This window comes from Sarcophilus harrisii, chromosome 6 (genome assembly GCF_902635505.1).
Source record: "Sarcophilus harrisii chromosome 6, mSarHar1.11, whole genome shotgun sequence".
NCBI classification, from domain to species: domain Eukaryota; kingdom Metazoa; phylum Chordata; class Mammalia; order Dasyuromorphia; family Dasyuridae; genus Sarcophilus; species Sarcophilus harrisii.
In genome coordinates this window covers 98,524,625-98,538,590 of record NC_045431.1, presented here as the reverse complement: position 1 = coordinate 98,538,590, position 13,966 = coordinate 98,524,625, and the positions used below count along the sequence as shown (strand labels likewise).

At 38.2% G+C, this 13,966-nt stretch overlaps 1 protein-coding gene across 8 annotated transcripts in view; it reads left to right on the top strand.

Annotated features, from left to right (window-relative positions):
- The first annotated feature begins 41 nt into the window (after positions 1-41).
- The window catches only part of NEK1 (NIMA related kinase 1), a 152,125-nt gene continuing 138,200 nt past the window's right edge, over positions 42-13,966 (top strand). For all 8 annotated transcript variants that reach the window (XM_031941991.1, XM_031941987.1, XM_031941993.1 and 5 more), the window contains exons 1-2: positions 42-129; positions 3,302-3,367. The gene's annotated coding sequence lies outside the window, so the exon portion shown is untranslated. The remainder of the gene's footprint in view (positions 130-3,301; positions 3,368-13,966) is intronic.

The following is a 13,966-nucleotide window of genomic DNA, read 5'->3' as shown; positions in this document are numbered from 1 at the left end:
CGCCGCCCGGACTTTGCGGGGCCGGGGTAGCGAGGCGGCAGGCCCGGCGCTCACCCTGGCCCCCGGGAAGCTGGAGAAGCCGTGACTCGGAGACGGACGGAGACGGACGCTGCGGCCGCCGGGAAGCTGGTTGGTGGGGCTGGGGGCTGCAGGTGGTGGCGGGGCCGTTAAGAGTCCGCTCTGCGCCGGCTGCGGTTCCGGGCCGCCGCCCATCCCCGCGCAGTCACGGGGATGGAGCCGGCTTCGAAGTAACCGACCCGGAGACCGCGCCGACGCCCGCGCCGGGTCGGAACCGGGGGGCGCCGGGTCGGAACCGGGGGGCGCCGGGTCGGAACCGGGGGGCGCCGGGTCGGAACCGGCCGCCTTTGGCAGGATGGTCCGGCGCTGAGCCCGCGCTCCCAGGGGTACATACGGGACTATTTGTTGTCCCCTCGGCGTGAGAGCGGGGACTGCCCCTTGCACCTAGGGCCTGGCATACAGCAGGGGCTTAATCGGCGCTTAATGTCTATAGTCGGGATTGCTTGCCTGCTTCCTCTCCTGTTCCTAAGGGAGTCCCTGAGAGCAGGAACTGTCCTCTGTGCTTAATTGACAATTGGCGGTTGTGTATACCTGTTGTCTCTCGGTTTGAATGGGAGCCCCAAGAGAGCAGGAACTGTCCCTTGCAATTAGTGCCTAGCACAGAATAGGCGCTTAATAAATGCTTACTAATTACTGAGCGCACAGTTTAGTGGGGGAGCTAGCTTGTTTGCACGTAGTTATTTGCGTGTTATAGTCAGGATTAAAGAACTGGAAATAAGAGAGAAATCATTGAGAATTAAGGATTAGGAAAGGGTTCCTGTAGAAGGTGGGATTCTACCTGGGATTTGAAGGATTCCAGGAAAGAGAATTACTACAGTTTAAATGGGTGGTAGTTTCAGAGATAATAAATTCATAACTGGAAGCAATGGAAAGGGGAGAGAGGAAAGGCTTCCTGCAGAAGTGGGATTTGAGCTGAGTTTTGAAGCAGCTTGATGGGCTCCTCCATCAGCAAACATTAATTAAGTGGTTACTATGCCAAACTTAACACAGGCCGAGAATAGAAAGAAAGGTAACAATAGCTCCTTTCCTCAAGGAGAGGGAGAAATAGCATGCAAACAACCATGAACATATTACATACATACTGTACATAGAGATATATATATATACAAGGCAGGTAATTCCAGAGGGAAACAGCCTCCTACAGCAAGTTACATTTGAGCTGAGTCTGGAAGGCTTCTGGTATGTCCCTCAATAAACAGGTATTAAATGCTATATAAAACATACTGTTAAATACTCTGAATCGGACTTGGGCTAAGTAGGAATACAAAGAAAATGCAATATAAAGTTGATCCCTTCCTTCTGGAAGCTCACATCCTAATGGGAAAACAAAAAGCAAATGACAAAAAAGATACTAGAAGATCCCTTCCTTCTGGAAGCTCACATCCTAATGGGAAAACAAAAAGCAAATGACAAAAAAGATACTAGAAGATCCCTTCCTTCTGGAAGCTCATATCCTAATGGGAAAACAAAAAGCAAATGACAAAAAAGATATTAAATGATCCCTTCCTTCTGGAAGCTCATATCCTAATGGGAAAACAAAAAGCAAATGACAAAAAAGATATAAAATGATCCCTTCTTTCTGGAAGCTCATATCCTAATGGGAAAACAAAAAGCAAATGACAAAAAAGATATTAAATGATCCCTTCCTTCTGGAAGCTCACATCCTAATGGGAAAACAAAAAGCAAATGACAAAAAAGATACTAGATAAATGAAGTAAATTGCTTTGATGAGAACTGACTGAAATTTCCTTTAAGCTATTTCAGTTGAAAGTCTTTATGAATCTACTTCTAGCCCCCATTCTGTTGATTATGGTCCAGATTACTTTGTGTGAACTTTATATAAGTATGTACAAATACAAATTGATGTTGACTTATATATTTCAACTCTATATTAACTTTCCATATTGTATACAAGTTCACCTTTTGGAAGTTGGTAGCTGTGAATTGGAAACAGGCTCTGTTTCCACATCAAACCATCTTTCCTTGCCTTCCAAGGGTGTGGTCAGGACCAGTGGAGAAAGGAGCTGACTGATGAAATTACAGGTTCTTGAAGGACTGAAATATCTGTAACCTTGGAAGCTTGTAGCTAATGTTTATTTTGCAGGTTGCTAGAGGTGTTAGTAAATGGACAGCCAGCTTTAGGGCTTGGAAAATCTAGGTCCAAGTCTCACGCCGGACATATCCTAGATGAATTATCCTGAGTAATTCTCTTACTCCAAGTTCAGTTTGCAATGTTTAAGTTACAGAGAAAATGCCAGACTGCATTGGTATCGCCTGGGAACCAGGGGGGACTTTCTGACTCGTATTTTCATAAGCATTTGTGTTTGTTTTGTTTTCATCTCTCAGGACTTTGTAGGGCATGTGATACATGGAAACTGAATTAAAAGTTTCTTTACCTGAATTGAGAGACTTTATGATATTCAGCAGTAAGCTCCTACTATATTCCAGACACTGTGCTAAGCACTGGTAATATGAAGACAGAAACAATGAGCCAGGTTCTATTCAGTAGCTTGCTTTCTGTCCATGGAGACATATACATAGAAGTATTATTCTGAATAAATATGAATAAATACAACACTGGGCAGGAGCTAGCAGTTAGGGAGATTAGGAAAAGCTTCATTTAGAAGGTGATGTTTGGGCTGTGTCTTGAAGCAGAGTGAAGAGGGAATCCATTCTAGGTAAGAGTTGAGGAAGTCAGTGCAGACATTGAAGGACAGCATTGGGTGTGTCCTTTATGAGAAACCAAGAGGTCAGGTTGTCTGGACTGCAGAATATGTATGGAGAGGAGAGTAAGGAGATGGGAAAGACAGGTCCCTGCCAAGTTGTGAAAGCTTTTAAAAACCAAGTTCAAAAGTTGACATACATGTATAGTACTGGATAATGTGCATATTGATTTAATCCATAGCTAATAAAATTTATATTTACTAGTACCATATGTTTGCTCAGTAAACATTTGTTAAACACTTACATGCAAGGTACTTACTATAGGGGATTGGAAGACAAAAATGATAATGATCCTGCCTTGAAGGCATTCCATTTATTTACATTAAAAATAAAATAACTAGGAAAAGGAAAATGGTATTTATCAAATTGCTTTAAAACAAAGATTAACTTCTCTATTTTGGATATTCATATTTTACATGTCCTAAACCTTTAGGTTTTCCTATGGTCAGATTTAAGATAATTTTCTCTTTGTTTTCTTGCCATATGTCTCTCTTTATAGGCCTGCTTCACATTATCTGATGTTAGTGAAACCTGGCCCAAGAAGCAGAATTCCTTTATTGCCTTGGTAAGTGTCTCATAATAAATTCTTGTATGATAGTTTGAATTTTATCCAAAATGAGTTCCCTGTGCCATTCTTCTTAAGATTTAATAATGTTATGGAGATGACTAAAGGGGAGATACAAAAAGTTGGATGAAAAGATGATAATGAGATATAAAGTGCTATGTTGTTATTCTGTTATGTCTAATTGTGACCCTGTAGACTATAGCTCCTCAGGGCTGTCCAGGGGGTTTTCTTGGCAAAGATACTGGAGAAGTTTGCCATTTCCCCAGTGAATTAAGACAAACAGATTAAATAAATGATATGCGCCAAGTCACACAGCTGGTAAGTGTCTGAGGCTGGATTTGAATTCAGGTTTTCTTAATTCCAGGTCTAGTGTTGTATCCACTGAGTCACCTAGCTGCTTCTATAAAGGACTATTTAAAATTATAGTGTTGCCTATAAATCATTTCCACTTAAAAATTGCGTCAGTTCATTTTTAAATTTATGTTATATATAAACTATATATCATAGGTGAATGTTTAATCAGCGTTATGAAGTTAACTCACAGAGCTTTTCTTTTGGGGGAGTGGGCTATTTCTAGGAAATATTGGCTTCTCTAAGAGGGATTATGCTCTTATGCAAGGTATAGAGAAGGTAAATTGCTTTGATTAGCACCAGTGATAGCTTCCTTCTCCCATTTATTTCAATTGATGCCTGCTATAGGTCTTTCCTGATTACCATCAGTTTCTAAATCAAGAAGTCTTTCCTATGCTTTAAACGCAACATGATCAAAACTGAACGAATGATTTTTCCCTCAACTCCCCCTCTCTTCTTAACTTCACTCTTACTGTCTAAGGTATCATTATTATCATAATCTTCTATGCTCACAACTAAGGGGTCGTTTTCAGCTCTTCATTTTCATCTCTTGCCAAGGCTTGTAGGTTTTACCTTTGTAATAAATAACACTGGTATGCATCTTTTTCTCTCTTTTGATTCTCAAACATGATGTAAGATTTATGACCTTCTTTCTAGATAACTGCAGTGGCCTTTGGATTGGTTTGCCTGCATCAAGTCTCTTCTCAACTTCACTCCATCTTCTACTCAGTCATCAAAGTAATCCCCCCCATTAGTAAACTCCAGTGATTCCTTATCACTTTCAGGATCAGAGAGATCCTGTTTGGCATTCAAAGTGCTTTGTATACCCCTTTTTCTTCCCCCCATTTTTTTAGTCTTCTTGTATCTCACTCCCCTACTCACTCTTAGGATCCAATGACACTGACCTCTTTACTATTCCTAAAACAAGACACTCCATCTCCTAACCGGGTATTTCCATTCCCTGTCCCTGATGTCTAGAATTCTCTCCCCTCCTCGTTTCTGTCTCCTGACTTCCTTCAAGACCCACCTAAAATATCAACTTCTACAAGAAGTTTTTACTAACTAGAAATTTTTTTCTGTTAGTCATTTCCAATTTAACCTGTACATAACTTGTATGTATATGGTTATTTGCATGTTGTCTTTCCCCCAGTAGCTTTTTAGCTCCTCCACAACAGGGGATGTCTTTTGCCTTCCTTTGTGTGCCCTGCACTCGGTTCCATGGCTTATTGTTCAGTTACTTTGTGACTCCATTTAGGTTTCTTGGCAAAGATACTGGTTTGCCATTTCCTTCTTCAGCTCATTTTACAGACGAGGAAACAGGCAAAGTGAAGTGACTTGTTTAGGATCACACGTCTAGTAAGTGCCTGAGGTCTCACGACCTAGTTGGCATATAGTAATAAATATTATATATAAACATTAATATATTGACATTAACATTAAATATTAATATAAAAATGTTAACATAGCAAAAACTTTAACAAGGGTTTATTGATTGACTCTTCTCTCCCTCATCACTACTGCGATTTTCCTTATGGGAAGTAAGTCTTAGATTTGTGAGGGGGAAAGTTAAAGATTCCTTATTTATGACAAGACAATTTATTTTTTAAAATTTTCTGCTTCATAAAGTTTGCATTGATATTAAGTTGCTTTGAGTCAGCTTTTTTACTTGAGTCCTGGACTTAGAACATGTGATCAAGGGTAGGTCACTGTTTCTCAGAGTTCCAGTTCTATTCAGTTCCCTTCCCTGCAACACTCAGATCATATTACTTTTGACACTAAGCTCAGAGAGTAATTATAAGAAAATTGTCCTAAACCTTCCCTTTTATGTGGCACACATTTCTGTTAAATATACTAAAGAATAGCTTGAAAGAATCACATAAAAAAGTCACTTAAAAAAAACTAATAAAATAGCTCACATGTATGTGATATCTAGTTTTGCAGATTTCACTCATATAAATATTGATTAAATTCCATTATCCTACAAGACAGTATAGATTGCATAATTTCTGCTTTTATGGAGTTTGTGTAGGTGGGGTACAATTCATAGATAAATACATTAGAAAGTTTTCAAAACAGCGCTGTTCGAGGTACAAGACATAATAGATCTTGACCATCCAATGAAGTCTTCATGGAGGAGATAGAAAGATTTGAATTGGGTATAATTTGAACATGTGAAATGGTGGATAGTGTTCTTGGCAAACTTGATAAAGGCAACAGCAAAGGCATAGAGAAAAGAGTGTATAAGACATGTTTGATAGAAAATAGTACAGTTTAGCTGGATGTAGAGGGAAATAATAAGAAACAAGGCTGGGAAAGTAGGGTAGCACTATTTGATGAAAGGCCTTAAATTCTATTTTAAAAAATAATAGATTTTTATTTTTCAAAATACATGCAAAGATAGTTTTCAACATTCACTCCTGCAAAATTTTGTCCCAATTTTTTTCTCCCCCTTTTCCTCTCATTCCCCTTCCCTAGACAGCAAGGAATCCAATATAGGGTAAACATGTGCAATTTTTCTAAACATATTTCCCCATTTGTCATGTTGTGCAAGAAAAATCAGATGAAAAGGGGAAAGAATAAGAAGAAAAAAAAGTGAAAATACTCTGCTTTTATCTATATTCAGTCTCCATATTTCTCTCCCTGGATGTAGATAGCTCTTTTTATTACTAGTATATTGGAATTAAGGCCTCAAATTCTAGATAGAGGAATTTGAACTTTTCCTCCACAGGCAATAGGAAGCTACTAAAAACTTTTAAATTATTGGGTAATATGACTACATCTTACATATAGCAGATAACTTCAGTAGGTATAGATTGTAGAAACAATAGAGGCAGGAAAACTTATAAGGATCTTACTACAATTGTAAGTCAAATAAGTAAGGAGGAACAGTATTAAGGTCAGCAATAACAATTGAAAGGAAGGGATGGATGTGAGCTATATTGCAGAAATATAATGGATAGGCCTTGGTAATCAGAGATGATTAACAAGAAAAAGTGAAAAATAATGCAGTGTTTTAAATATGGGAGATAAGCAATCGATATGGTATGGTAAAAATTGCCTAGACTTGGTTGCCAAAGACCTGTGCTCGACTCTACCACTTAAGTATGAGATGTTGAGCATGTCCATTCTGATTTATCTTTCTCTGTATTTTGATCCCTTTCAGGGTCTCAGTTTAATCATCTGTAAAATAAGTCTAGATTCAAACATTTTGAAACTGTATGGATTCTATTCATTGCAATGTCAATTATGATTTTAGAAGGAAGTGCAAGATTAATATGAAAGATAATACGATTGGGTTTTCAAAATACTTATTTTGAGGTATTAGTGGGAGGTGCAAGTAAGAGATGTTCTGTATGCAACTTAGAAAAAGTTGATGTTTTGGAGATGTTCTAGAACTCAAAAGGGAGGGTCAAGAATGGAGAGAGATTTGAGGCTTCTGCAAGGAAGTTAAGGTCAAAGGTCTAAATCTTGATTGTTGAGGGATAAAATATAGAGAATGAGGAAAGATCCTAGGATATTCATATTAAGGGTTTGAGATAACATGAAGACCAGCAAGAGAGAGAAAGAAGGAGCTGCTAGAGACAGTAGTAGGGGAAACTATTATCTGCATCTTACAGATGACAAAACTTAGGGTCATCAAGGTTAAGGAATTTACCCAAGAGTAACATAATAAATGGTGACTTGAATCCAGGTCTTCTGACTCCAAAGACCATATTCTTTTTTCAATAGTAAGAGACTAGAAGGAAGGAAGGATTTATTACTCACTCAATATTGTAAATGCTTTTCATATTAATTGTGAAAGGTAGATTCTGTTATTATCCTTGTTTTACAATTGAGAAAATGAGGCAAACAGAGGATAAGTGCCCTGCCTTGGGTCTCACATGAATATCTTGAATCAGATTTGAATACAAGTCTTCTGACTCTGGACCCAGTGTTGTTTCTACTATGCCATCTCTTAAGGTTATATGTAAAAAACAAACTCAAATGAACAATGATTCTGCTTCTATGTTTATTTGCTTAATTTTTGTCTGAAGCTACAGTTCTGATCTTGAGAAGAGAGTGCAAAGGATCTAAGCCTATTCCCAGTAGAGCAAGCCAGTCCGACTTTTGTCAGCGCTGCTTTTCTTTTACTTACCCATTTTGATGTCTTCCATGGCATGGATTTCCAGTAACTTAACTTCTTTTCTGCTCCTAACTCTCGCATTGGTATTGTTCTAAATTCCATTTGACATGAAAGTAATTATGATGGGCATACAAAGACAAAAATGGAACAGTCACTACTCTCAAGAAACTTATTAGATTCTACTGGGGGTAGGGAATGCCATATGCATACAAATAAATATAATGTAATTTGAAGAGTGAGAAAGTAGTAACAGTAATCAGGGAAACCTTAGAACAGGAGGTATTACTTGAGCTGAACTTTGAAGGGAGGTTTTCTTAGAGGCAGAGATAAGGAAGATATACATTCTAGGTGTAGGTGACTGACTTGTTCAAATCAATTAGTAAATATGTATAAAACAACAACCACATCCTAGGCACTGTGCTGAGTACTAAGGATGCAAAGGATAGTCTGCACCCACAAGCTTATAAGAGACAACATGCAGACAATTACATACAAGATAGATAGGAAGCAATTAAGAGGACAGCCTTGGAAGGTTGGGAAAAACTTATAGGAAAAGATTTTACTTGGAACTTCAGGGAAGTCAGTAGATGGAACTGAAGAGGGTGAATGTTCCAGAAATGGGGGAAAGACAGAAACGGCCCAGGTTTGAGAGATGAGTATCTTGCCCTCGAAACATGGTGGAAAACAAGGAATAAGAAGATGGGAAAGATAGAGGCTAGGTTATGAAGGAATTTGCAGGCCAAACCCAAGGTTTTGGTCTTCATGTTCTCTTAAAACCTTAATATGAATATCCTAGGATCCTTTTTCTTCTTCATTCTCTATATTTTATCCCTTGACAATCAAGATTTAGACTTTTGACTTGAACTACTATCTTCAAGCAGAAAACTCAAATCTCTCTCCATCCTTGAACCCTCCCTTTCAAATTCTAGAATGGCATCTCCAAGCAGTTACAGCATCCCTGGATTTATTGTGTGAGGGATAGAGGGATGACATGGTTAGGCCTGAACGTTAAAAAAAAAAGTAATTTTAGTGACAGAACAGAAGATGGATTGGAGTGGGGAGAGACTGGAAGCAGGCCCAGCAGCGGTAGTCCAGACATGAGGTGATAGGAATCCACACCAGGTTGGGGGGGGGGGGGGAGTGTCAGTGGAAAGGAGGAGACACGTTTGAGAGATGTTGCAAAGATCTTGGCAACAGATTATATGTGGAGAATGGATGCTAGTGAGGAATGGAGGATGACATCGAGGAACCTAAAACAGAGTGTTGACCTCTGGAGAAACAGGGAAGGTGTAGAGGGGAAAATATTGATCTCAGTTCTGGAAGGTGGAGTTCAAGATGTCTTCTCCCCCCTTCCCCCTCTCCCCCCACTCTGAACATCTGGTTGGAGATATCTGACTTGAGATCAGCCAGGGTATTGGGGCAGATAGATAGATTCGAGAATCATCTGTCAAGATGATAATTAAGTCTACCCAAGCTAATTGGATCACCAAATAAAATAGTGTAGAAGAAGACTGTTGGAATCCTTACAAAGTGTTAAGTGATCAGAGTAAATAGAGACAATAATTATCTAATTTAGCATGATTGAACTGATCTTACAAGGAGATGTTATGGGCCAGAAGAAACAAGGTACTAAGTAGAACTGATAGACAATAATGCTTGTGTTCATATATTTAAAGAGCTCATATAAGCAAGAAGTATTTAAGTACTCATTGGAGTTCACAAGTATGGGAGATTCACAAAGTTAACTTTGTAACTTTATGAATTCACATCTCCCTTGAAGCTCTTAGGGGCAGAGAACACTCTGGGAGGAAACCCATAATCCCACTCTTGGAGAAGGAGCATAAATAGAGCTTCAGGGAGCCAGTCAAGTTAGTTACTTTGGAACATTGCCAGGGGTCAGAGAGGAGGGCTCTGGAAGATTGAGAGCCAGGAGCACTCTGGGAGATAAAGAAGCCCACAAGCCCCTTCTCGTAGGCAAGAGAGATTCATTCCATCTTCCACCTCCGTGCTGGCTGGAGGCGGAAGAAAGCAGAGGCAGAAGCAAAGGACAAAGCTGCAAGAGCTCTTGGAAACAAGGAGAAAGAAGCCTCCAGAAAACTAGCCGAGCCCCAAGTGAAGGTGATAAGATTTTTGAAGAGACAATAAAAGACTGTACTTTAATCCCTGGCTGCATTTGGGGTGATTACTGATCTGAACTGATACTAGGGCGACCTCCCCAAGAAACCTGTTCCTAGAGAGAACCATCTTATATTTTAAAGAAGAAAAATACCACAGAAGACAGGAAGAAGGCTGAGGAGAGCCCTGAGGAACACCTGTGGTGGAGGGTTTGATGTAAAGGGTGGTCCAACAAAGAAGGCAGAGGAAAAGCAGGGGAGGATGGTGTCTGGAAAGCTAGAGGGGGAAGAGGGTAACTTACAGTGTCCTCCTGAAGTCATATTCCAGTCCTGAGATTCTCATCTCTCCCTCTGGTTGGACTCATTGATGGGGATGTTTTTTCTCTGATGAAACACCCCACAGTTCATTCTCTTTGACTCTTGTCCATGTCTTTCCATGAGTGTATCCTAATAGAGCCCCAACCTATTGGAGCCCTTCCTTGCATGCTCTTGATATTGTGCAGATACTAGTGGAGCTCTGGAGTTGTCCAGTCTCTCATGAATTACAAATGAGTACTTTTAGGGGCTCATGATGAGCTTGTGGGAAGAGGGGAGCAGATTTTGCTTTTAACACATAAAGAAATAACTGATTGAAGAATGTTCTCCAAAAAAATTTGTGTGCTTGGGGGAAAAAAGGGCAGGTCACAGTGGTGAGTGAAAAATAACAAATCTTGATAGCAAACTCACTGAGTGTTAATTAATGCCATTAATAATCTTTAATGTTACTGTCATCTTATTTGTAAAATGCTTGATAGCAATATTAATGCAGTATATATAGCTGCACTCTGTGGGCAGCTAAATGGTATATTAGATAGCAAAGCCTGGAGGCAGGAAAAACTGAATTCAAGACTCAGACATTTAGCTATGTGACTCTGGGCAAGTCGCTGAATCTCTTATTTACTTCAGTGTTCTCATCATCTCATAATGGAGATATTATCTAAAGCTGTGGTGAGGATCAAATGAAATGATAATTATAAAGTACTTAGCACAGTGCCTGGCATATAGTAAGTACTATATAAGTGTTAGCTCTTAGCATTAAAAGAATATGAAATAAGCTTATTAGCATTTTCTCTTAAACATCACTCTTTACAAAAAGTTTTGATTTTAGCTTTAAATTTAACATTTCTAACTATATCCAACTCTCCATCCTCATCCCCATAAATTGTTCATTATGACCAAAACACTTAGGCAATACCAATGAACAAAGTCATCTTTTCTGACAGTATATACAGCATTTTGTATCTGCATTTCCTCTCTTCCCCTTGCCCCTTTGTCACTCCCCCTGAGCAGAGAGATGCTTCCTTAACTCTTCTCTAAGGCCAAAATTGACTGTCACAATTACTCAGCACTTGGCTTCTTCATTTTAGTTATTCTTTGTCTATTTTACTGTAGTTGTGCATATTGTTCTCTTGGTTCTATTTATTTCACATGCTGCATTTTATTCAAGTCTTCCCACGTTTCCCTAAATTCCTCATAGTTAACATTTATTATAGTACAACAATATTCTATTACAGTATAATATGCCTTCCTTTGTTTAAATACTTCCATTTCCAGTAGATGTTTGCTTTTTTTTTTTTTTTCTCATCACTGAGAATGTTATGAATATTTTGGTATACTTGGGATGTTTCTGGCTTTGACCTCTCTAGACCATTCCCCAGTAGCAGAATCTCTGGTCAAAGGGGATAAAGTAAACACTTATCCACTTTTTCAGTAATAAATTCTGAATTCTTTGCCAGAGTTGTTGGACCAATATACAGCTCCAACAGCAGTATAATAATCTTCCTTTCTTACCAAAGGGCATTTGATTAACAATGCCTTTTCCAGAAGGTATTTTTTCCTAGAAAATTAAAAATATATTAATTAAAAATAATATTAATTGATAATTAATATGTTTTTGTTAGACTATAAAATAAACCAACAGTTCTTGAAAGTAACTTGAAATTATACCAGAAATATCAATAAACTATCCTTCACCAGAGATGTCACTTTTGGGGATATAGCCTAAGTCAAAATCTGTCAAAGACAGAAGACCCCGATTATGCCAAACTGTTCATACCAACGTGGTGGGGTGGGACTAGCTAGATTTAATGGATTAGCTGAGTATCCTTAGCCACTAAGGATAGTTTGGCCCTGGAATGGGAGTTCTAAAACTGTGGATTAACTTTCTTTTTTTTTTTTTTTTTTTTTTTTTTTTTTTTTTTTTTTTTTTTTTTTTTTTTTTTTTTTTTCTTTTTTTCTTTAATAGCCTTTTATTTACAGGATATATACATGGGTAACTTTACAGCATTAACAATTGCCAAACCTTGTTCCAATTTTTCACCTCTTACCCCCCCCACCCCCTCCCCTAAATGGCAGGATGACCAGTAGATGTTAAATATATTAAAATATAACTTAGATACACAATAAGTATGCATGACCAAAACGTTATTTTGCTGTACAAAAAGAATCAGACTCTGAATTATTGTACAATTAGCTTGTGAAGGAAGTCCAAAATGCAGGTGTGCATAAATATAGGGATTGGAAATTCAATGTAATGGTTTTTAGTCATCTCCCAGAGTTCTTTTTCTGGGCATAGCTGGTTCAGTTCATTACTGCTCCATTGGAAATGATTTGGTTGATCTCGTTGCTGAGGATGGCCTGATCCATCAGAACTGGTCATCATCTAGTATTGTTGTTGAAGTATATAATGATCTCCTGGTCCTGCTCATTTCACTCAGCATCAGTTCGTGTAAGTCTCTCCAGGCCTTTCTGAAATCATCCTGTTGGTCATTTCTTACAGAACAGTAATATTCCATAATTTTCATATACCACAATTTATTCGGCCATTCTCCAACTGATGGACATCCATTCAGTTTCCAGTTTCTAGCCACTACAAAAAGGGCTGCCACAAACATTCGTGCACATACAGGTCCCTTTCCCTTCTTTATAATCTCTTTGGGATATAATCCCAGTAGTAACACTGCTGGATCAAAGGGTATGCACAGTTTGATAACTTTTTGAGCATAGTTCCAAACTACTCTCCAAAATGGTTGGATTCGTTCACAACTTGTGGATTAACTTTCTAAAGGCCTAGGACATATTATCTGAATCTTGTCAGGAAGACTGCTTACTCAGGTAGAGAGGAGTGGAAGGAATGTGAAATCTATATACCTATTCACAAGTATAATAGAGGGTAGGCTATGATGGGGACAAATAAAGAAAGCTAAATAAAGTATTCTAGGAATCCTTTTCCATCAATTGCTATTGAAAGGAGGAAAAACCAGTGGGAAGAGATAGTAATACAAAAACAAAAATCAAAAGGTAGAATAAAGGTGGGAACAGGAAATGAGCTACCATCATAATATTTGAATTTATTGAAGCAAAACATATCAACACTTTGCCCGTGCCATCAAATGTATGCTTTATTTCATACGTCTCATCTACCGTATCTCTACCAAGAAGCATTCCTCATTATCACTAGTCATAGTTGGTCCCTATGTTGATCAGTGCTGTAAAATCTCTCACTATTGTTTCCTTTAATTATTGTGGTCATCTTGGAAGCTATTCTCTTTATTCTGCTAATTTTTTTCTGCATCAGTTTAATTTCTCAAGTTTCTCTGAACTATTCCTACTAAAGCAAGAAGAAAAATGGGCCTAGTATGAACTAGTTTTACTCAAGTGAAAAACTTAAAAAAATATCGTTCCTTCAGCACCAAGAATCTTTGGCTTGTGGCTCGTACTTGCTAGCTGTGTGTAAGCAAATAATTTAATTTAGTTTCTGTCTTCCTTACTTTTCTCATCATAATGAGGATTATATAATAATAATGATAATGATAGCATTGACCTTATAGTTAGTGCAAGCTTAAAATCAGATGTTTATAAAGTGCTTTGCAAATCTTAAAGCACTGTATAAATGATAGCTGCCATTATTATTTTTTAAATTATTGTCATTTGGAAGAGACCACATGCACATACATGAATATGTATAGAATA